Source organism: Coturnix japonica, chromosome 3 (assembly GCF_001577835.2).
Source record: "Coturnix japonica isolate 7356 chromosome 3, Coturnix japonica 2.1, whole genome shotgun sequence".
In the NCBI taxonomy this organism is placed as follows: Eukaryota; Metazoa; Chordata; class Aves; order Galliformes; family Phasianidae; genus Coturnix; species Coturnix japonica.
Genome location: NC_029518.1, coordinates 29,358,132 through 29,382,710, shown reverse-complemented (window position 1 = coordinate 29,382,710; position 24,579 = coordinate 29,358,132). Strand labels below are relative to the sequence as shown.

General features: G+C 37.9%; 1 long non-coding RNA gene across 1 annotated transcript in view; it reads left to right on the top strand.

The window, feature by feature from the left end:
- The window catches only part of LOC107311350, a 31,450-nt gene extending 10,138 nt beyond the window's left edge, over window positions 1-21,312 (top strand). Inside the window, exons 3-4 of the long non-coding RNA XR_001554006.2 lie at window positions 7,077-7,131; window positions 20,388-21,312. This is a non-coding gene — a long non-coding RNA (uncharacterized LOC107311350). The remainder of the gene's footprint in view (window positions 1-7,076; window positions 7,132-20,387) is intronic.
- Window positions 21,313-24,579: the final 3,267 nt, after the last annotated feature.

Sequence of the window (24,579 nt, the reverse complement as noted above, 5' to 3'; positions counted from 1 at the left end):
TCTATTAGCTACTAGAATAGAGACAACTGTTGCAATACAACTAAGACTCCTTCTAATCAGTTTGTTCATCCAAGCTATCTGCTAACATCACATACAGACAAGATAAACAGGCAATTACCATGGAGAACATTTGCTAAACAAAGCTATAATTAATAATAAATGAAACTGAATTCCCAACTACTTAAATACAGTAGTTATTAATTATTGTGTGTCCCCAAGCTGTTTGTGTAGAGTATATAATTTACAATTCTGCATGATCTCAGCTATATTCCCTGAAGCCTTCAGAGCTATCTTTTACTTAACTTTAAACTCCCGTATGCTGGTTGTGAAAGTTGCTGCTGGCTTCTGCCCCAGCTTTTTCCATTCCAACGCCAAGAAATGCAATCTTGTACTTACGTGGAAAAAATTACAATTTTTAAATATCAGCAAACAACAAACACTGTAATTACAGCATACAACTGAATTAAATTTGGCTGGCAGACCTGCTTTTGTCACCTGTCACATACAATCAGCATCCAGCTGTACAACAAGCATGAAGTGGAAGTGAGCAGTATCCTGTGTACTGCTCATACAGACAGCTTTACCAGACAGTTTTCCAAGTACTATGTAATTTAAATTCTTATTATGCACAGTATCAATCTTTTAGAAAAAAATATATGTTCTTTGTAACATAAAACCAGATCTCTTTCGTTCTATAGGTCACAGTGTCTTCATGAAGCCACAGACCATTCAGTGTCTTCAATGTCTGTGTATGCCCATGAAAGGGGGAATGTGTAACAACAGACTGCTGGCAACACTAGCAACACTAATTTTTACAGCTGTGCACTCTGCAGCCCCAAGATTATCACTTGCTTCCACACCTTCATTTCTCACCGTATTTCTTTCAGATCAGGCCAAAAAATCACGAGTCTTTTCCTGAAGTCTTGCTGTCAGACTACTGAAAATAGCATGTGTTTATAGTGTTTTCAGTGACAAAGACAAGGCACTTTCAGAACAGCTAAGTTTGTATTTGCTTGGCACTTAAGGACATAACGACATGAGGACTCTGGTGTGAAAGGGAAACTATAGCATCCATAAACACCAGCTCTGATGTCTTTACTCTCCTCTTCCTCCCAGCATATCCAAGACCTCTCTCTGTCTCTCACTTCCCTTGGCTACAGAGCTCCTACTACAATGTCCTGCAACTTAGGTCTTTCTTTAAAGTGTTCTTTTTAAAATCTTCAAGTCTTTTAAATTTCTTTTAAAAAGTCTTTTTAAAGAGTTCATTTTCTGACTGCTTGATCAGCCACTCCCCAAAAGCAAACACCCTGTGGATGATCTTTTAGTCTATCTCTAATTAACTTTGTCCTCAGTAATTTGCTGGAATCAATGAGACTTGCCATCCTGTTCCACAGCCATGTCTCACTTCTCTGACCCACTGAAGATATGGAATCTCAGACTTGATTTGCCTTACAAACTAAATAAATAAATAAATAAAATCATCGAATATTCTGAATTATTGTGAAAATATACTCAAAGACCCTAACTCTTCACAAATACATAGTTAAGTGATTTTAAAAAATCCCCAAAAATGCAGCATCTGCATGTTTGCTGGTAACCCCTAATCTTCCCTATGTAATTTTATTTTAATATAATTAATTTGGTATGATGAGTCAAGTTGATATTAAGCATAATCATTTGCCTTAAACCATATAGTGACTTCTCTATTTGGCATAATCTTGCTGTTGACATCATCAGTTGCACATAAGAATTAAGGGAAATTTTCAGCCCAAAGTATGATTCATATTTATGGTTCATATGTTCATAGCATGGTTCATATGTAGGTTCATATTCTAGACTTTTTAAACGTAGATTTTTAACTAAAAGTTGTAACAGGATCTTCGGTCTCTGTGCCGTACCACAGATGCCAGACTTGAAATTATCTGGGTGTCATGTTGGCAACAGTGGCCAGGTGTTTATTGCAAGTATGGTCTGAACCTGTAAAAGGATGTAGATAACTTTTAGGTAGTAGACTGTGATTTATTCTGTGGCTCTTTTGTGGGTTTAAGATGTGCGTCATTAGGGACTTCACTGAGTAATTTTAAAGAAATTAAATAAAATAAAATAATGCCCAATATGTTGTAAATGTTGTCAAAGCCTTTCTGGCTCAGAAAACTCATCATCCAAACCACAGAAGAAAGGTGGAAAAGACTATGTATTTTCTGCTCCCCACAGCTCCATCTAGTTCTTTGCCTTCTGCCCCATGAGGTTTTGAGGTAGCAACAGTCATCATCTGATGTTTCTGGAAAGCCACTACTTGAACCAAGACCACAGACACCACAGACATCATCAGTGGTAGCTATTAAGAAGGTGAGATGAGGAGAAAAGAAGCAAGGTGAGGCAGTAGGTGCTTTCCAAAAAGAAATTCCCACTACAAGAACATAGTAGAAATAGGCAGGTAGGGTATAAAAGACTTGGCAATAGCTCTGACAGCATAGTATAGTACAAAGTCAGAGATAATGAAGAATTTGGAAAATTTGGAATTGTGCAAGTTAAAAGTGCATTTTGTTGTGGTTAGTTACTGTCAGTGTTTCATCTGTGGTCATGAGTTCAATTAATGTAAGACAGTAGATCTGTAATGATAATAATGGCAACTAACTTGAGAGAGGTTACTAACAGACCCCTTCATGGCACAGGGAAAATCAATAAGATTTTATACTTTAGCATGTTATTACTTGCCTGTGGGTCCCTGATGAGAAATTACGGCAGAATTTGTGTCAGTGGGGAGAAGGTGCTTGCTGAAAGGCTGCTGTTGATGATATTCAAGCAAGTAAGAGATAGTACACACTGTAAGACAACTAACTGTCTAACTAGAGAGATTTTTTTTCCTTAGTTATTGAGGACAGGAATGACTCAGACATCATGTGTGTACAATACAATCTAAACACATAGGATCTGCCAATCTAAATTAGACCTATATCCATTCTTTATGAATACACTGAACAGCTGATATGCTGCAACTTTACTATCTATCCTGTGCTTTCACTTTTTCTCCAGAACGTAACACTTCTGTCCAACAAAGCTATTTCTATCTTTCTTTAATGTGCAAGAATAATTTTAAACACGCAGCCTTTTTATCCAAAAATTCTTGAATCTGTCAAGAAGACTTCAGGTCTGAAGCTGAGATCTTCTAATTGAAATGGAAATACAAGTAACCTTGTAATCAGCCAACTATATTTATCAGCAGCACTTTCTTTTTCTATAAATGTATGTGAAAAAATGAATATTGGTATTTTGAAAGCTGCTTAGAAAGAAAAGACCTTTCTTAACCTCTTGAAATACCTCTCAATTCTAAACATAAATACTTCTGCAGATACTACATGTAAGAAACAAAAAACTTCCTCTCTGTGCAGTGTGCAGTCTGAAAACAAGTAATATGTCTTCGTATGTCTACAATTGCACAGTGAAACAAACAAAACAAAACAAAAAACAAAAAAAAAAAAGAAAGAAAAGAAAAGAAAAGAAAAGAAAAGAAAAGAAAAGAAAAGAAAAGAAAAGAAAAGAAAAGAAAAGAAAAGAAAAGAAAAGAAAAGAACTTATAAATACCAGTTTGTTTCCCCACCAAATAGATTCTTTAAATTAATTCATTTTTTACATTTCTTCTTTAGAAAAAAATCTTATTTATTTGGTACATCTGACATTTACCTTCAATTTGTTTGAAAGGTTTTTTTGAGAGGAAATGACATAGTCCCCACTAGAAACAGTGGAAGTTTACACTTTAGTGACAAGCCAATGGGTTTGTAGCAATTCACTTAGAGATCTTAGATTCAGATTTTGTTACAGATAAATGCTATATTACATTTCAGAGCGCCTGACATTGGCATGACATTGAGATACAAAATCTCCTTTATACTACTTCATGAAAATTAGGTATTTTTATAGCTGTTAACATTTGATAATGTTAAAAGATTTGTTTTCATTTTCCACAAAATTAAGAGATATTTAAAATTATGATTAGCCTGCAGTGACCCCAAAGAAATGATAAGCATTTCACTATTTTGGAAGTATTTGTTTAGTCTTTCTTAATTTGATTAAGGCTTCTTAAAATGAACTACAGGATCTCACCTTCTCTCAAGGTATCTTTTGGGGAAAGAATGGGCAGTCAATATTCTTTATCGATCTTCTTGTCTTGATTCAATAAACACAGAGCCTGTGCTGACTCCACTTTTTCCTATTCCCAGGATGTGTCGTCTCAGCAGGAAGTCACTTGGAGATATAGTCTCAAAATACAACAGGTAATGTCAATGTTTGAAGTTAATGCGATATATTCCGGATTGGCTGTAGTTGGTTGGTGGAGCTAGGTGTGTTGTGTGGTTGGTTTTGTAGTTGTGTTTAGCTTCCACCAGAATTGTCGTTCTGTTACTGATACAATGCAGCAATCGCCAAGGGTTGAGCATGAAGATCAGATAGAAGTGGCCAATATATGAGTGGGTTTGGTTTCTATGTCTTCTTTTTATACTTCTTTGTGTTTGTCTTTTTTCCCCCCTACAGAATTAGAAGGCGAATATTGAGTCTGGCGCTACTTATAGCAGTTCATCATGTAGTCACTACAATAAATCACAATATTTATGAGACCAACAATTAGGATTCATGTAGGCCATGGTCCACATGTTTGTTAATTGCATGACAGCACACTCAGGAAGAAGGATGCTTATGTCTTTATCTCACCTTGCACTGACTCTACTCTCTGTTATGACTTGACGATACACTTGGGTCCAACAATACAGTTCAGTTAGTTTTGAATCTAGATCACTGTTTGCTAATCTAATGCATATTTCATTAGATTATCTGTAAAGGACTAGTCTACAAAATCTTTCCAAAGTCAAGGTAGTCAATGCTTTACCCTCACCTACTAAAGCAGCCATTTCATTGCATAATGTTGTCACGTTTGTCCAAGCCCTGACCTGACTTTCATCCCTTTGTGGTGGCCATTGCTAACTTTGTCTTTCATGTGCCTGGAAATAACTTTGTGGATTAGCTTGCTCCATAACCTTCCCTCAGGGATGGAAGGTGAGACGCTGAGTACCTATGTTGTTAGTTTCCCGGGTGGAATCAAACTCCTTCAGGCTCGCTCTTTTTTTTGTTTGTTTGTGTGTGTTTGGGTTGTTGGTTTGGGTGTGGGGGTGGGTTGTTTTTTTTGGTTTTTGAAAGATAGGATCATACTGTTTCCCTGCCAGCTCTCAAGGAAGCGCGTGCGGTCGAACAACAAGTTGAGTGACTCGCGTGTCAGTGACAATCAAGGTCATGTTTTCCTCAGCTCCGCCAAAGTCCAGGTTTTGGGCGGTTAAGGCAGGTGCTTCTGCATCTGAGGTGGTCTTCGCATTTTGGTGCACCAATTGGTTAAGCCTGTCTTTCTTCAGACCTTTCTCCTCATCTTCAGGTCTTTTGACTTCTAAGATTGCAGTATTGACTTTATTTAAATGATTCTAAGTTTATCCTTATTTTGCGTGTCCATTGTTTCCCATGTGCTGTATCACCAGGCTCCCCCTTCATCCAGTATTGTTTGAGTCCACACTGGTAGCATCAGGGCTATGTGAAACTTCTTGCTGTGAAGTTACTTCCTGAGAATGATACAGTTAATTCAGCTTTCTGCAGAAAAGGCCTAACTATCTCCTTCACAGACATATTTGGATGAGATTTACTGGGAGTGTAAGGGGATAATAATATTAGAACATTATGTCTAGTGATATATGTTATTCAGGGACATCACTCCTGTAGCAAGTTTATGTTTCATGTAGCATAGAAGGGCTTTTGGTCTGTGTCCTTCTTTTGTTCTAAACACTTTATCTTTTGCTTCTGCACCAACTTTTATTAGTCATCTGAGTTTATAGAGAAGTAGGAGATAGTCCTGTAACTTTCAAATAACACCTTCCAGTTTCCGAATAACAGATGAGTCATGTCCAACACAGGGATGCACAGCAACCTAGGCAACATGACACTCAACTGGACGAAAAAAAAATAATAATATACTGAAAAACGAATGGGAGTCCAACAAAACATCAACAATTCATATTTACTACTGAGGACGTCAGTACAAATGAAGGTTGTGTCAGATAATTTTCAGTTCCTGTAAAATGGCTTTATTGGCCCCTGGCAAATTTTTACACTCTATTCCAGATGCTGTCTATCTCATCTGTCTTTCACAGACAATAAATATTTAAACATAACAATATCACATAAAGACTGAAAGGCATAGCACTCATATTGTCTTCCCAGAATATACACCAGTCTCTCTCACATGACTGCATTTAAAAACAAAAGTATTATGTTAATTCACATGTCTAGCTCAAATTCACAAGTTGAGACAGTGCTCCTTCAGGTCCTTCTGTCCAGCNAAAGAAAAGAAAAGAAAAGAAAAGAAAAGAAAAGAAAAGAAAAGAAAAGAAAAGAAAAGAAAAGAAAAGAAAAGAAAAGAAAAGAAAAGAAAGACTTATAATACAGTTGTTTCCCACAAATAGATTTTAAATTAATTCATTTTTTACATTTCTTCTTTAGAAAAAAATCTTATTTATTTGGTACATCTGACATTTACCTTCAATTTGTTTGAAAGGTTTTTTTGAGAGGAATGACATAGTCCCACTAGAAACAGTGGAAGTTTATTTAGTGACAGCAATGGTTGTAGCAATTCACTTAGAGATCTTAGATTCAGATGACAGATAAATGCTATATACATTTCAGAGCCTGACATTGGCATGACATTGAGATACAAAATCTCCTTTATACTACTTCATGAAAATTAGGTATTTTTATAGCTGTTAACATTTGATAATGTTAAAAGATTTGTTTTCATTTTCCACAAAATTAAGAGATATTTAAAATTATGATTAGCCTGCAGTGACCCCAAAGAAATGATAAGCATTTCACTATTTTGGAAGATGAGCTTTCTTAATTTGAATTAAGGCTTCTTAAAATGAACTACAGGATCTCACCTTCTCTCAAGGTATCTTTTGGGGAAGAATGGGCAGTCATATTCTTTTATCATCTTCTGTCTCATAAACACAAAGAGCCTGTGCTGACTCCACTTTTTCCTATTCCAGGATGTGTCGTCTCAGCAGGAAGTTCACTTGGAGATATAGTCTCAAAATACAACAGGTATTCAATTTTTTGAAACATTATATCCTCTGCATTGGTTACACACACAGATATTTCTCTGTTACTGACAATGGCAGCAATCCCAGGAGTACAGAAAAGTGCAGATGGAGAAAGGGCAAATAGTTCAGTCCTGAAAAATACCTTTTTTCTTTTTCCCCCCACAGATAAATCAAATATCTGCCCTTATACATTACAGTAAGTCACTACAATAAATCACAATATTTATGAGACCAACAATTAGGATTCATGTAGGCCATGGTCCACATGTTTGTTAATTGCATGACAGCACACTCAGGAAGAAGGATGCTTATGTCTTTATCTCACCTTGCACTGACTCTACTCTCTGTTATGACTTGACGATACACTTGGGTCCAACAATACAGTTCAGTTAGTTTTGAATCTAGATCACTGTTTGCTAATCTAATGCATATTTCATTAGATTATCTGTAAAGGACTAGTCTACAAAATCTTTCCAAAGTCAAGGTAGTCAATGCTTTACCCTCACCTACTAAACCAGCCATTTCATTGCATAATGTTGTCACGTTTGTCAAGCCTGACCTGACTTTCCCTTTGTGGTGCCATGCTAACTTGTCTTTCATGTGCCTGGAAATAACTTTGTGGATTAGCTGCTCCATAACCTTCCCAGGGATGAAGGTGAAGCTGAGTACCATGTAGTTCCCTGGATCATACTTCCTTCAGTTTTTGAAGATAGGAGTCATACTGTTTTCCTCCAGCTCTCAAAAGCCTCTCAGACAACAAGGAGTAGCCTTGCAGTGACATCAGGCAGTTCCCTCAGCTCCCAAAGTCCAGTTTGCTTAAGCATTCTCTAATCTGATTCGCTTTCACCAATGGTAAGCCTGTCTTTCTTCAGACCTTTCTCCTCATCTTCAGGTCTTTTGACTTCTAAGAGCCAGTATTACTAGTAAAGATTCAGTACCTCATTGTTTCCCATGTGCTGTATCACCAGGCTCCCCCTTCATCCAGTACTGAGTCCACACTGGTAGCATCAGGGCTATGTGAAACTTCTTGCTGTGAAGTTACTTCCTGAGAATGATACAGTTAATTCAGCTTTCTGCAGAAAAGGCCTAACTATCTCCTTCACAGACATATTTGGATGAGATTTACTGGGAGTGTAAGGGGATAATAATATTAGAACATTATGTCTAGTGATATATGTTATTCAGGGACATCACTCCTGTAGCAAGTTTATGTTTCATGTAGCATAGAAGGGCTTTTGGTCTGTGTCCTTCTTTTGTTCTAAACACTTTATCTTTTGCTTCTGCACCAACTTTTATTAGTCATCTGAGTTTATAGAGAAGTAGGAGATAGTCCTGTAACTTTCAAATAACACCTTCCAGTTTCCGAATAACAGATGAGTCATGTCCAACACAGGGATGCACAGCAACCTAGGCAACATGACACTCAACTGACATAAATATGAAACATGATCCAACAAACATCAACAATTCATTTACAGAGGACTCAGAAATGAAGGTTGTTGTCAGATAATTTCAGTCCTGTAAAATGCTATTGCCCTGGCAAGATTTTTACACTCTATTCCAGATGCTGTCTATCTCATCTGTCTTTCACAGACAATAAATATTTAAACATAACAATATCACATAAAGACTGAAAGGCATAGCACTCATATTGTCTTCCCAGAATATACACCAGTCTCTCTCACATGACTGCATTTAAAAACAAAATATTATTTAATTCACATGTCTAGCTCAATTCACAAGTGAGACAGTGCTCCTTCAGGTCCTTCTGTCCAGGCAGCTGTTGCCCACCTGGGCAAGGTACCCAGCTTTTTTTTTTATACAGTACTGCCTGGGCAAATGCAAACCTGTGTACCCATCCCACTAGAACTCATGCTGCATGAATATTGGATCCTTCTCTAGTTAAGGCCAGAAGCCAGGCTTCAGGTAAAAAGCAACTGAGAGTAACTTTCTTGTGAGTAGAGTGGCTGCTTCTTATTATAGAAAACCATGTTTAAGCATAGCTCTGAATAACAGCATAAGGACAGGTCAGGTTTCCATTTTTACTGCTTATCAGTTGTCTATGTTTAGCTGTGGGTAACAGCACAGGACAATAATTTATCCTCCTCTTGTGTGCAGGAAATCACTGTTCAGAATGCTCAACCCAAATTCAGTGTGTTTATGTTCAAACTCCACACTTGATTGATCATCCTTGAACTCACATCTTCCTGAGAGGATGCCACACTTCTGGTCTTCTAAATTAAGCCTTTTTTCTACTGAACCGTGAATAAGTAACTGAGACACAAACTAACTCTTGGGGAGAGCAGACCGTAGAAGCTGTTGGTCTGCATCCCACTGGCACACGCATGCCTTAACCACTGAGCTGGGTGTCCATTCAGCATCTCCATGGCATCATAAAGTATTACTCCATGCCACTGTGAAGGGCGGAGGTTAAGAAAAAACTTGCACGGCAACCTTTAAAGGCCTGACGAGTTTTCAAGCTGCTGACACACGAGTTCAGATGTCTTGGGTAGGAGAGAGCCCTGGACTGGCATGTGCTAGTGAAGGGAATAAGGCAGATAAATTCCATAATGTATATTCTGACATATACTTTTTTGTGGACATCACAAAACTTCCTATTTCATTAAGCAGAGACACTGTATTAGATCAGAAGTACTGCACATTCTTGGAAATGGCTCACAATGTCAAATTCAGTTCTAGTGTTCCTACAACTTTGTCACAGATATGCAGATTTTAATTCCTCTGTAAAAAAACTCCACTGAGGAGGTGGAACAGAAACTTTGAAAAGCTTTTATATATGCATATAAAAATCTTTATTAACTGGGTGGGCTTGTCAGAGTGTAACTTATACTGGTAGATACGGTCATTACAGAGTACCAATAAATTCAGTTTGCTGCATTACACGGTTGCACATAACTGAGTATTGCTATGACTGCTTTTGGAACAAGCACTATGATCAACAAATTTACAAGATCATCTTACAGAAAAGTAATGATTCTGGCAATAAAATCTTCTTTCGGTATAGTTAACTGGAACTTGAAATTTCTTAACTAAAGTGCTTAGGCTACTGAACAGTTACATAAAACAGCAAGGCATATGGCCATACATTAGTAATATTCACACTAGTCTAGAAGATAAAGACACATATTTTGCAGGATGCTGTTGGTCCTCTCTCACTAGAGCAGCACAGTTACTGTGGCAGATCTTCTCTGGATAGAAGATATTCCCTCTACTGGGATTTTCTTGGATCAGCTCCATCACGGGAAGACAGGCCACCAAAAACTGGTGATCACAATCCCTGGCCCTTCAGTCAGAAACTGCAGGAAAACCTGATGAAGCCTGATCTGGCAGCATCTGAGAGAGAACCTAAAAGCAAGAAGCTCTTTCCAGCTGAACCATATGCTGTCTTAAAGGCAGGGAACCCAAAAGGAAGGGAAGAATTACGGATAGTTCAGTGAGAGGGAAATATTTAATTGGAGCACACACTTTTCTCCAAGCACATAATCCAAATGTTTCCCTAGTTTCACTGTTCAAGGGTCCCGTTTTAGGCTCTTTAACCAGGTTTAGTAACAACAACAGAGCTGTCAAGTTTTACTGTTCTTCAACACCATTATATGTTACATGTAGAAGCAGACAGAACAAGCAGAATCTTACCAGAGATTCTGCTCTGCTCCAGTGGTTTCATTGTGATTTCAACCTGCTTTTAACATGCCAAGTTAAGCACTGCAGTGCTTCAGGCAATGCTTCAGCTTCTCTGCCCCTGGCAGGCATCACTTCTCAGTGAACGGGGTGCGTAATCGAGGTGATACTGACTTTGTCCCTCCAATTTCACTCAAGTACCATCTGTCTGTCAGAACCATTTGTTTCTGCTTCATGAGCAACACACTTTAGGCCAGTACAGCTCTACTTCAGTAAATAAAAAGTAATAGGATGAAATATAAAGATCTGCAAAATGCATGTCAGCCAAGATGACCCAGCATTTCCTTCTCTTTTTAAATATAGAGCTATTTATGGGCACACACATGGATTTCATACCTATCAGCCTGTGTTGGTGACTATGAAGCAATTCTTTTCCTCTGCACAGATGACTTGATGTGGAAAGCCAGGCAAGTACATGTGTGGGGTGGGGAGATGAAGGGGCAAATAGGATTCCTAATTAAAACAAGCATATTGTTATCGACTATTACTTAAAAGCCACAACTTTCTTGTTAGGTGCAGGGAAGAATTTTGTGTCAAATTAGAACCCAAACTTCTCAGTGCTATTCATGCTCTGTAAATCAAGAATAATGATAGGGCCACTAAAAAATTCTTCTTTTTTCTTCAGTAAATTAGCTGTAGGGACAAATAAAGTAATCATAGTTTCAGAAATGGATTGCTTCTCTGGCTAGTAAATGTGATAGTATTTTCCCCATCACTGTTTAAATTTTCTAATTCACCTGTGCTTTGTCAAGGCCAAATAATTCACAGTACTGTAGATGTTGTCAGGGGAAGCACAGATTACTGTTGACATTTTAGTATGTGGAAGGAATGGAAAGCAGTAGGGATTCTAAGCTAGCTGGATTTTCCTGCTAAAATAATCACTGGTAATATAATTAACAATGATGACATTCAAATGTTCATCTTTATGTCTCAAGCTTAACAACCCAATGAAACGGATGGGGCTGATCATGACTTTCAGGGTTACTGTTTCAGGTTGTCTACAGACTCATTAAGATAAGAGTACACTGAACACACTTAGTTTATGCTTTCAAGGTTACTTGCTATGTTAATGACTGAGGAGTGTATGCACAAAACCTCATCTCACCAAAACTTCTACTTCCAAAGTGCCATAGGTGAGTTCGCCTACCACTGCATCTGCTACTCCTTGTGAATCAATGTTTTCACAAATATTTAGAAACAATGTACACACTTGGTAAGGTTATTACTCCTTTTATTTTGCCTTCTGCTAAAATGCATGTGTGAAAAAAGGCAGCGTTACTGCTAAGAATATGTAATTGCTTGATCTTTTCATTGCTAAAACAAACTTTCAGTAACGCAGAAAATTACACGGTCCCATGGGATATAGTTGGCAGTATTCTACTGGGAATTCAAGTATGCACTCCACAAAAAAAAAAAAAACCTGCCATTCAAAGAAACTCTCTAATTTTTTATTCCAGTGATTAATTCTTGCAAGGAAAAAAAAAAAAAAAAAAAAAAAAAAAAAAAAGATGGAGGGTTGATATTACACAATGCAGTAACACAGAATCATGTAACACTGTGCAATTACTACTGTCGCTTTTCAGCATGTTGAAGGAGTTAGTGCCAGTGCTTATTTCTCATCCTTTCAGCAAAAAAAAATGTTACCATCGACAATTGTTCCTGACTAAATTAATCATAGTGTTCCATATGGTTCCTAATGATTACAGTTTGATTATAGCTACTGTAGAGCAATGGTATGAAAGATAAAGCACATACCACATTAAAAACCTGTAATGTTCCTGTAATTATAGGTCTCTATCAGAGTACAAAGCCCAGAACAAATTGACAGCAAGGTCTTTCCAATGTCTGGAGAAAAATGATTTGCTGTGCGATTTTAAGAGGGCAAGCACATGTCAATAACTGTTCAATAGCTGCTTTGGTGAGGGAAACATTAAGTAAACACCTCTTTCCCTGTATGCTATAAGAAATATCTTTACATACAGGCTGATAGGAATGCCTGGTAAAACTGGAATACTCCTCAACATAATATTTGTGCCTTACAATTTTGATTCTGAACCCCCTGCACTCAGTTACTGCCGCTGTAATATCTTTGATTTCAGAGGAGTTTCATGTGAATCATGCAAATTAACTACATGTCACTCAGATTTTCAATTTACCCTGAAACTCATGAATTTAATTACTCATAATTACATTTTAAAGTGAAAACTTTATCATGAAATAGAATTTATCAAACCTCACTTTCAAATTTGATCCTCTTACAGCTGGTTTATTTTTTTCCTAAATGAAGATCACTTTAAGTCTTCAAATTTGTTCAAAGTGAATTATAACAGAAATTCCCAGGCCTGTTTTAGAATTAGAGGAGCAGAAAAGTAGAATTTTTCTTTCTTTGAAGGAATGTAATAAACAAAACTTGATATCATGTGAAAAGGTATTGTAAGAACTCTTTGTTGTAATAAATTTCAGCGTATCCTCCAGAACATGGCATGTAAATTACTGGACTTGTTCAACAAAGGCTGAATGATGACAGTGAAAATTTAAGTTTTACTAAATTGGAAAGCAGCTGAGAACCTGCAGTGTAGATAAAAATCATTACAAGAAGTAATACAAAGCCCCACAAGGATTATAATAACCTGAAAAACAATTTTTTTCCTTCTGCTTACTGAACACTGTCTTTCTTTCCTCTCACATTGGACATGATTCACCTCCCAGTGGTTTTGCAGAATAGTACTATAAACCTTGTCAGAGCTGTTAGGTAGGATGAAGATTTATTAAAAAAATTTAAAGGTGTCATGTGCCTTCATCTCTCCTTTTATGCTACATTGTCATTCTGAAGGAATAAATTATCAGTTTTTGTAGCAGTACATTTTTTCTCTCAAGAAGCATGCTACAGTCATAGAGGGCCAAACCTCCAGCGTGCTCTCAGTGAGGACTGTGTTTTTCTTCCTGCAGTTTTTCAGGTATCACTGAACTTATTTAAACATCCAACTATTTGATTTACAGATGCAATCATGTACATGCATAAGCAAGTGATTGCAGGTGTTAGATTGGAGACTGTTATAAAATCTGACTCAACGTGTACAAAATAATTACTGCCTCAATTATTTAGAGATTTTGTGGGGGTTCATTACCCAAGTGATCTCTGAAATTTCATGTTATCCTGGAGTTAGGACTACCTGCTTAAGTTTGCAGGTAGCCTTTCTGTGGAGATGTGCTGTCATTACTTTTCCCGTTCCACTTTTTATCACACCAAATAAGAACACAACATCACTTGCTCCATCTGAAGGGTGGGCTGTCTCTTTTGTTTCATATAGTGAACATAAGGACAGTAGCCTCACACAAAAAATTCACATGAGCCACAGCTCTATCCCATTCTCAGTTACATCAAAGAAACAATGATCCCTGACACTATGTTTTTTATGTAAGATTTTAACTGAGTATGACAGCCACAAATGGACTCCGTATGTCACAACCCTGTCTAACAAACATGTTAACCAGCTCTCAAAAATCAGAGATTGTTTTCCTTTTCTCCCCTTTTATTTGCCCTTTGACTGTGCTTGTAGGAAGATAATCAATACACATGAAACAAAAAGATAATGGAAAACCCTGCACTGCACAAACTTTTGTGTAACAGAAATTGGCATTACTGGATTCAGGCAGAAGTTTTGTACCCACAGGCATATATTGTAAATGTGTATATGTAAATATGTATTTCTGTACCAACAATGTGTAAAGTCCTAAGGGACAACAAGGAGATTGTATATTCTACATTGATGGCCATTTTATTGTCAGTTCTTGCACAGCCCTACATTTATAACTGTGGCTGTGGAAAACAGTGATCTGCAGAAAACAAATAAATAAAATTAAAGATTTCCTTTTTTTTAATGACTCTACCAAACTTTGTGCATTCTAACAGTATACTGGCTTCCAAAAACTGAAGTATAACTAAGAAGATCTAAGTGCTTAATTTCATTAAATTTGGTAATAACTCTGTTCTTTCCCCTTTCACCTGAATTTCAGCTTCCTTCATTAAGATAATACAATCCACTTTTACAAAAACATTTTCTAGTTCAGTCATCTTACTCTGGCAGTTTTCCATGTTGTTAATCTTATATATCAGCTATGACATAATCTTCTGTTTACTGAATCTAGATGAAAGTTAGGGAGATATGTCATATGTTTTCCTTTCGTTACTCCCCTACAAGATGCATGTTGGTAAAATTCATTAAGAGGATTTACAAATGCTATTCTTAATTGCCTGGATTCCTCTGAGTGAGAAGAAAAGCATTCCCTAAGCATCACTGGAAACAAGAGCAGAAAGTAATAATTAAAAAAGAAACAGATTTAACCAAGCAAAAATGCAAAGTAATTAATCAGGTGAGCTGGAGGAGGTGGAAGAGGATAACAAAAATTAAAATCAGCCTCTCAAAAAAGAGGAAGATCTCTGAGTGGGAACAATGCCAGAAGAGTTTTAACAATATGTGCAGAAGGAAGCCAGCCAGTAAAGACTTGATCTCCTCAGGAATTTAGGGCATCTGCAAATATCTGCTGAGGAAGAACCATCTTATCCTGCAGGGAGACATGGCAGCCCTCCATAGGACAAAGATCAGGGCACATGAAATGTATGAAGTAATATTTAATAGCTCTGAGGCTTTATTATGTCCTGCCACTAATTCCTGAATTGTACCACAGACCATCAATAGGATAATGAGAAAGATTTCTACTGACATCAGCAGGCCCCTGTCCAGGCTCCAAGCAATAAATAAATGTATGATTGACAATCACAAACAAGCAAGGACTTTGCTATGAGCTTACAGACATTATCTGGGAAGTAAATTCTCTGCATATACTAGCCTGTTTAGAGTGATTCCACATGGAACTCCATAAACATATCTATGCTTCCTAATATCATAAGGATAATTAAAAATGAAATGAAAGCAGAATGACAAATGTGGCTGAGGGGCTACTAGTCAATTAAAATATAGAGATTGGCAAGGCTATTTCCATGGGAGAGTGTGATGCCAAATCAGACACTAAAAGGGTTAAAGTGCCAAAATCATCTAAAAATAATAATGCAAAGAACTAGATTAAAGGGGAAAAAAACCAACAACACCAAAAACAAAAAAAACAAAAAACAAAAAAAAAAAAAACAAACAAAAACAACACAAAGATTAGGAAGAAGATGATGTTGAAGTTTAAAGTAGAAACATAATTATTTCGTCTACTGAGAATTTCTTCCTGGAATCCTCCTGTTGTCCTTTTTTGAGCAATAGTTTGGAGAAAATGTGATGATCGCTCTGGCTATGGAAAATTCTGGAATGCATCAAAAGAAACAGACATGAGCCCCATAGACATGAATTAGTGCCTTTTATCCTTCTCCAGAACACTGTATTCCGTGTTGGAAGGAGTAGCGACAGCAATTCCAGCACCCGCTCACTTGTTGACTGCAAAGTGATTGTCTGTGGTTCCATTCATCTGATTGTGTTAGGTACTTCCCATTGGGACATTCAGAATTCTGTAAGTATCTAAAACTGCACATAATACATTTTTAGAATGTGAAAATAAAGACAGCTGATATTTTCTGTTTATTTCATTGGTCATCGAAACTATGTTAATCAAATCCCTCACTAAGATTTAAAGGGAAAGGTGAAACAGATCAGAGACTGATCAGTACTGAAGAAACTTCCTTCTTTTCTATCACTACGTAAAAATCTATGAATATTCCCAGACATCTCTAATAACCAAAGCTTAATCAACACACCATCCTTCCCTTTGCAGAGGGGTTCAACTCCCTTTCTCTCGGTAAGCAACAAAACTGCTCCCAGTGCTGCAAATGCCGATGGCATGATTCTCCCTGTGTCTACTGCAGTCCTATGGAAACAAGCTCTTGATTATTTTGGCTTTTGGAAGAGTGACAGGTACTAAGAGCTGTCGTGTTTGGACAGGCTATGACACAGCCTTGGCATGTGCCGAGGAGGGAAAGGGAGCTGCCTAGGAAGAGTGTAATGTTTACTGTGCTGCCCCAGAAACATTTTTCCTCAGCCTGTCATCACTGCTTCTGAACACTTGCCTGAAGGAAACCAAAGGGTTTGCAGTGCTTCTGTAGGAGCACACTAACATGTCTGTCAGCATCACTGAGGCAGGATGGTCCTGCTCTCCAGCCACAGTTAAAAATACTCAACTCACTCAATGAGCTTTGGAGCAAAACATCAAAGGAGTAGCATCACATTCCAACTGGGAGAAAGTAGATGGAATTAGAGAGAGTTTCCTCTCTCAAGAGGAGTGAAATGGGAATGCCTTCCCAAACAATCTTTCTGGAAGACAGTATCCTCATGAAGAAGCTTATAAAATAAGTATTCCCTTGGGAGTGTTGGAAAGGATGGAGAGGGTGCCAAAAGCATCTAAGATCAATGCCAAGCATATAGATCTGTGCTGCCATTCAAACAGTCCTGACAAGCAAAGCCAGGATATAAGACACTTGCAAGCCTGCCCCTATATTACACTGTTTGATATTACTACTGGAACTTGGACACTCATTTAATGATTGCTATGTAGTGATGTTTCTAGAGTTGTCCACAATTTATGCTCCTAAGGAACAGTCGTTGCTAAGCCCCAGGGTTCTTGTCAGGGTACACATCATGCTGGTGAAAGTATAATTCTATTCTTTTAAGTTGTCCTTGGGAGAGTTATTCTGTTGTTGGTTAAATGCTATTACGTCATCTTCCACTGGTTTTTGAAATCATATCTAAAGAAACACTGAAATAAAATGAATAAAAACTACTACAATAATAAACATCCAAATTTTCCATAAACTGACAGGTGGCCATATGCTTTCCTCTTGTTCAAAGTGGAGGAGAGCCAAAGAAATGTTTAACATAGCCTTTTCACGAAAAAGTATTATTTTCTTCTGATGGACGCATGTGTATTTTTCAGCTTGGGGTGGCTGCAGGGAGAATTCCTCTCCACTTTCCAGTAAAAGAATTTGTGTGTGACAGGAAATCAGATGTAAGAAGCAAATATTTATGGCACTGTGTAAAAGCACTGTTTGAATTCCATCTCTTTTACAAAATTTTCAATGAGGAATGGACCTTTCTCATTGCAGTGCAAGATGCAATTTGACCAGTGACACAAAAAGTTCAGGCTTGATAAGTGAGATGGTTCATCAAGAGGAGGAGAAAGGCATTGTTCTTTTATTTCAGAGTTCTTATTTTATGTTCCAGTCCAAATATGTGTTTCATAAAGAAATCTATTTACTGATCTAGAGAGAATGTTTCTTTTCCAACTGAATTTTATTGTTTTGATGGAACCATATAGAATAAAAAGGAAAATTGAGAAAATGTATGACAGGGAAAATGGTAGTAGTAGTTATGCATTTGGTAGGGATGCAGGGAGAGATAATTGACCATTTGGTACCAAAAGAAAAGGGCTGAGCAGGGCTAAAAGGCAGTGGAATCAAAGCTGATAGCAATGTAATTACTGAAAATGAAAATGGTTACCATTTTTATTGGTCCAAAGAAAAACTACATGGAAATATTACTGCAGCTGGTGAATCTCAAAAGGCAGTTGAGTAACAACAATGTGAAGCACTGCCAAATATCTCCCTGGCAGCAACAACATAGATGGCTACAGTGGTGATGTACTCTCTAAGAGACTGCCCTGCATGTCACTTATCTTGGCTTTTCATTCCTACAGGCCATTTTTCACGCTGGGAAAGGTGGGAGGCATAAAACCATTCAACTTGATTTTTAGCTCTGACAAGAAAACTAAAATCAAATGCTATTTTTCCTCCCTCCACCCCCCATCTCCCTTTGATGTTCATGGTCCCTGGACATGGTAATATGGTAAACTTCCAGGTGCTGTTTGCCAGGAAAAGTGAGCTGAGTCTCAGCAGGAGATGGGCAGCCAATGGGTGGTGAGGTGAACAGTGCCATATCTCCTACCAGATGTCACCTCTGGTTCCAGCTTTACCACTGATCTGCTGGGAGCAAACTTCTCTGCCAGCTACCCGTGCTGCCATTTGCTTGCTCATATAGGCAGAATACTAGTCAGGGTAGAGCTGTTTTTCTCTCCATCTGTTTGCAAACTGCAAAACAGAAAGAGAGTTTGATTCCAGTCTAATCTGCCTTTATAACACTACATTACTGCAGATAACATACTGGAATTGTCCTTTCCACCAGAACCAGGATGCATCAGTGAAGTTTGGATTTCGGCAGATTCCAGCCTACTTTACACTGTTCCTATCTGAGTTTGAACACAAAGGAGTTGTGAGAGAGGGACAACACTGAGTACTTTCATGTTTCAGTTCACTATTCAGAAATACAAAAACCACTTTTAGTAAGTCTCCTATAGACTCTATGACTCTATGATTCTGTGACTCCTGCCTTTAGAAGCAGTTTGCTCATTTTAAGAGTCCTGAGAAGTAATAGTAGAAACAATTTCTAAACAAAGATTTTCTGTTCAGAAAATAAAGGCCTTGCAAATCAATATATCTCAAGAGAAGGATCAATTGCATGGCAACAGGACAAGGGGAAACAGCCATAGATGAAGCATAGGAAGTTCCACACAAATGTGCGTAAGAACTTCTTCATGGTAAGAGTGACAGAGCACTGGAACAGGCTGCCCAGAGGTTGTGGAGTCTCCTTCTCTGGATACATTCAAGACCCACATGGACCCCTACCTGTGCAACCCTGTCTAGGGAGTCTATTTTGGCTGAGGGATTGAACTAGATTATCTCTAGAGGTCCCTTCCAGCCCCTACAATTCTGTGATTCATTTCTATACCAGTTAGGCCAGCATCATGCCTAATGAGGTTTGTAGACAGAAAATATTACTCCTTACTACTTCTAATGAGCAGTTTTTTGTTTACACTGCATTTCCCTCATGCATTAGAGTATCCCATTGAAGATTAGTTGCCTGGTGAATCCCTGGAGTTTTGACTGAACCCAGAAGAGGGTATGACAGAAAAGAGAAACCCAGAGCCACACCACATAGGTACACTTCAGTCTCGGTCATGCTAAACTGGATGCATTGATGCTGCCAGTTCCCTTTGATTTGCTGAATGGCAGCACCCCTTTCAGGACCCAGGCAGCCAACTCTTCCTAGTAGAAAGAGGTATAACAGGCCACATCCAAGAAGGCACAGTCCTACTTCATATCATGACTCTGTATCTCCATAGGTTTGCACCATCTTGAGAAGCTGGTACCTGCTTGAAGGCTCTCAGATACTCTTGGGTAAAGGGATTGCTGCTGCACTAGGAAAGTAATGTGGTGGGGTGCAGAGGTTGTTTTCTGTGCCATAATGCAGTCTCTCTACTACATATAATGTCTCTTCTACTAATCTCTTTGCTATAATTAGGAATAATTTATCATTCAAGCTCTCTTCTTCCATGTATTTCTAGTTTTATGGTGTGTTTTTCCTCATGTGGAATTATAAAAAAAACCTGTAAAGCTGCATAACAAAATGGAGAGCCAGTTCTTACCAAATGAAAACCAAAGGTTTTGTTTTGACCAAGGCAGCTTAAGAACTGATAAAATAATAATGCAAGTTCTTTCTTTTTTGACAGGCCAAATTTACCAGCACACTCTGAACACTTCGATCCTCTCCAGCCTCACAGAACAGCTGTAAACTCAGTTTAACCAGGCTGTAAAATTGAGTTTACAGCTGCTTTACATCACCACAATGGCTCAAAGCAGGCAGCGCATACCAGCAAACGTGGTCCTAATTGTACACTAATGAACGATGAAGTACTTTAGAATGCAGTTTTCACTTTGGCAGAATGAAAAAGAAATCTTTATATGGAACAGATAAGTTAGAATTCAGCCTGGCTTTGCTCAAGGGGAAAAAAATGCATCCTTTTTTATTCTGAATGGATCATAATTAAGAAAAGCGTCAGTCACAAATTATTCAATGTTAGAAATTTAAAAGAGCTTTAAGAGTGGATCCACTCTTTCTGAATATAGTAGTGCCTTCTCAGGCTGCAGTTATATCATGAGTTGGAACTCATTGTTTAATTATAAAATAATGGTCAAAAAAAATCTGCTTATGTAAGCATGCATTTCCATTAGGGAAGAAAAGTCACTACAGAAAACAAGATAAAAAGTTAATGTTGCAAGTCTCATTATCTCTGTACAAGTTCATTAACGCTGAGTATGTATAAAATGGTTGTGCAAGGTGTTCATCATAGAAACCTGTATAAAACAGTCAAAATCAAATCCAACCTAGATGCACGCTTAATCTATAGTTATCTTGAAAAAAATGCTAACATTATTTTTCAGTCTTTTTAGGACACTGCCATCAGGCCATGAATGTTATTTACATAAGGAAAGCAATGTCTCTACTAGGAATACAATGGTCTTTTTTGCTTTCTGTAATAGTCAGTTTGGAAAAATAAAAAAATACATTCTGATTTTTTTATGAAACCAAATTGATCAAAATATCTGATGCTGGTTCAAATTAATTTGTTGGAATTAAAAAAAACAGGTACTCTAGATGACTTATTCCTGTTTTTTTATTCAATGAAACATGTTCAGATTGCAAGAAAAAGCTGGGATGGACCAGCTCCCTGATAGAGAAGCACATTTGATTCCACATCCTCCCAAGCATTCTGTCTTCAATAATGCTGGATATAATGGAAATTGGGACCCACATAAGTGAAGACCTATGCATCATTTATCTCTTCAGATATCTCTGGAAGCCAAGAGAGACTTGGATTTTCAGCTTGACTCCACTTTCCAAAAATGATTTTAAAAACCCTATTGTAGACTTAAATTCTGCATTTCTGTTATACCTGGGCTATCCACAGACAGATTCCTGGTATATTTATGTAACCATTGGCCAGCAGAGGTAAGTGAGCTTTTACACATTCAACCTCATCCAACAGCCACATAGCAATTCAAGGCCTGTGAGATGTGCACAAGCCCATATTCCCCAGAGTTGTTATTATCTCAAGTCAAGGACTGTGCTAATCTCAAATACACAGATTCTTCTTCACCACCAAGGAGCACAGAAAGCTTGTCATTGCCCTCATGCACACATGTAAAACACAGGCAAAAAGTCTGGTCTTCAGGCAGTAAGATATTTAACCTTTTTTTTTTCCCCCCAAGCGTTATAGCTTCCCACACACTTTCATTGATAATAATAACTTCTGCAGAATTAATAATAATAGGAAAGCAAAATATGAAACAAAAGACAGAGCTGAACTTAAGAATACTTAAGTGTTATTAAGTTTCACAGTTAAGATTATGCACCTAAGATGTACAATTTAGGAAATCATACTTAACCAACAGGAAGCAAAAACGAGGTTAATTCTTCAAGTGAAGCAGGGGTAGAACAATTCTGAAAATACTTTTGTCACTGAAACTCTAAGAGTACAAAAGTGAATGATGAATAACCTTGTGCCATGTCACTAGATTAAAATGTCCCTTCCCTGTAAGATTGCTTTTATTTAACTCATCATATTACATTTTACAGGAATCACAATCCTTAGGAATAAAAAAAAATATTTTCTGGGCTTATATAAAACCTTTTAACAAAAACAACTACTTAGATCAAGCAAAAAGCTTGTGGGCACTTCCATAGGAGATAGTGCTTATATAATATTATAGCAGTAATAAAAGATAGTGGTTCAAAAGATGCACATTAGTACTGCCTCCACTTTTCACACAGACCAAGACATGCTTTATTGTATTGAAGGCAGTCAAGGTGCAATAGAAAGATACTGTTAACAAATATGAGCAGTTCTCTTAATATAATTCCACATCCAGCAGAGAAAGTCATCTTTCATCAGTCAGAAAGTTTGCAAAGCTGTCACATTATTGCTGCAGGAGCCTCATGGACCAGATTCTCATCTGGTATAAAAGTTTGCCATTGCCTCCATCTCAAAGGAGCAACACCGATTTACACCCAGAGAGGATTTGGTCCCTTATTTATTGTGACTATCTGTCTCTTTTAGTACTTCCACTACTGCCTGCATGGAGGAGCAGATTAACCAGGCATCTCTGTCTGGGAGGATAAATGTACTTGTAGCTGTTATATCTGCCAGGAAAGGCATATGCTTTTCTGGATACCTGCTTCCAGAGACTAGACTAGTTTATGGAGGAGTCTGCCAGTCCTAATTTAGTGGACAGTTAATTTTTGGGTCAGCTTTCAGGTGTTTAAGGAGTAGTTCATCTCCCAGGAGTAAGACCTTGAGATAGGGAATAGGGAGGGAAACAAAATAGTTGCCAGGTAGGAAAGAAATAAAAGGATTGCAAAGTGCTAGTTCACTCCAGGACAATGTCTAGGCATGGTCACCTGCACTGCCAGGTAATCCCATACAACTGAGCTCTCCTCCACTGCTTTGTGTGGCAAATGGGCAGCTCAAGCTTTCCATACAGAACTGTTGAGGCTTAGAAGCTTAGAAGTAGGAGTGGGGTAGGACAGAAATAATCACAAGTTTATGTTTAAAGATACTTACGCACTCAAAAAGAAAAGGTTACACCAAAACACTGAGAGATATCTCTTAAATGCAAGTAGGAAGTACATATGTGTAAGGCAGAAAAAGTTAATTACAGAATGTTTTCCTAGGATACAGATGCTATAGAACAGGATGACAAAAGAAAAATAATTAACTCACCCCTTCTGATAACTGGTAATATCTCCAAAGGAGTGCAGTTTCAAAAAGATGTAGTTCCCTTGGATTCTAACCTTTAAATGAGAAAGAGTGGATCCCAGTTCCACCTCTTCCAGCCACTTGCATAACTTTCACCTGAGCTCCCTGGGTTAGCTACACCTGGTGCTCCAGCCTTGGTTCAGGCCATGACCTAGCATTTCCACTGTGACGTGTTTCTGGCCTAGACGGTTTGGCCTAGGAGACACTGAGTTTAATATTGGGCTTCTGCTTTGATATCTCTGCAGGGGATGGCTACCTCTGACCTCACAGCCTTTGCCTCCTCTGACCCCACAGCCTGCCCACCAAGATCAGCCTTTTACTGACAGGTCCCTAATGCTGAGAACCGTGGTGATAACCTGTACTGTGATTATGTTTTAGAGGTCAGGAGCCCAGTGAATCATTGACCTCTTAGGGTTTTTTCCCTTGCAGTCACACTAAATGTTCAGTTTTATTTTTGTAGTTCTGTGAATGATTCAGCTCTTATATAAAAGGAATATAATAATCTTTCAGGACCCAGTCTTCATCTTCTGGGGCTAGGACTGCTATAACTTTAAGGAAGAAATACAGGTGTTTGCTTAGGAAAGGAAGCAGTTGCATGAAAAGTTAGTTTGCAAAAAATAAATAAATGAGATTAAAGGCATCAGTTTGAAACTGCTCAAAACATTCTCCAGAAATTTCTGGAGAATAGCAGGCAGATGAACTAGTCAAAAGTGTATGATACCTAGATTTGTTACATAGTTAACCACAAGGATCTCACCCACTTCCCTTCTTAGTGACAGATGAAATCCCTTAACATATTCATTAGAAATGGGTCATTCAAAAAACAGTGGAAATTGTCCAATTGTCTTTGTCTTTCTGTGCTACAACATGAGACAACAGAAAAATGAGTCAATCCATCATAGCTTATACACTCAGACTCCTAGGGCTTTCAGAATGCTCTGTAATTTGTGATTTGACCTCTTGGTACCTTCCTCTTGCTGAAGTTCTCACAGAAAAAAATGATGTGCCAATGAAGAGTGACACAAGATTCATCTTGTTTGACTAGCTAGGTCACAACAACAGTTTGGGTTAGTCTGCAGCAGTCTGTGATGTCTTGGAAAGATGT